The 667-nt window shown below is 46.2% G+C and overlaps 1 non-coding gene across 1 annotated transcript; it reads right to left on the reverse strand.

Annotated features, from left to right (window-relative positions):
* Nucleotides 1–168: 168 nt before the first annotated feature.
* Nucleotides 169–241, reverse strand: trnav-aac. The gene has a single exon. It is a non-coding gene; the product is annotated as a tRNA-Val (tRNA).
* Nucleotides 242–667: the final 426 nt, after the last annotated feature.

Below are 667 nucleotides of genomic sequence, written 5' to 3' on the forward strand. Positions count from 1 at the left end.
GAATCAAGTAGATGGTTGTCGCTAGGCCTGCACTTCCAGGCAAGTCTCTCTGAAAAGAAATATCATTTATATGAGCGGGAACCTCTTGATCATCTCTCGCAGCAGGAGCTAGTCATTCGGTGTCAGGAAATGTGTGATGTTTGAAACATGACAATGAAAATATCTTAATGTTTCCGCCCGGTCTCGAACCGGGGACCTTTCGCGTGTTAGGCGAACGTGATAACCACTACACTACGGAAACTTGATGTCTAGGTTTGTGCTGCATCAAGTGAAAATCAGATATTAGTCGTCCATGCTTGGTTAATAACTGCTGAAAGTGACCTATGGTAAAAGATTGCATTGTGGCTGTGGGTAATACAACCATGTGAGCATTGGTGGTTCAATTCTCAACTGCCATGCAGGAGGCCTTTTGGCAAGACTGAAATTGCGGTGTCAGGTTTGTTATGTAGCACATAATTGCTTTCAAAAAATAATTAGGAGAAAACAGCCCAAATTTCCTTGCAGTTCCCGTGTCTACGCTGCTCATTTCGACAGGTAAGACACACTTTGGGCCCTGACACACTGAGCCCACGGTCGTCCAACGCTCAATGTCGGACTGTTGGTGAGCATTTGTCGACCTCGGTTTGGCTGTGTCAGCCATTGACGGGCCTTGTCCTTGTACGGGGAA

The sequence above is a fragment of the Plectropomus leopardus genome, unplaced genomic scaffold (assembly GCF_008729295.1).
Source record: "Plectropomus leopardus isolate mb unplaced genomic scaffold, YSFRI_Pleo_2.0 unplaced_scaffold62848, whole genome shotgun sequence".
NCBI classification, from domain to species: Eukaryota; Metazoa; Chordata; class Actinopteri; order Perciformes; family Serranidae; genus Plectropomus; species Plectropomus leopardus.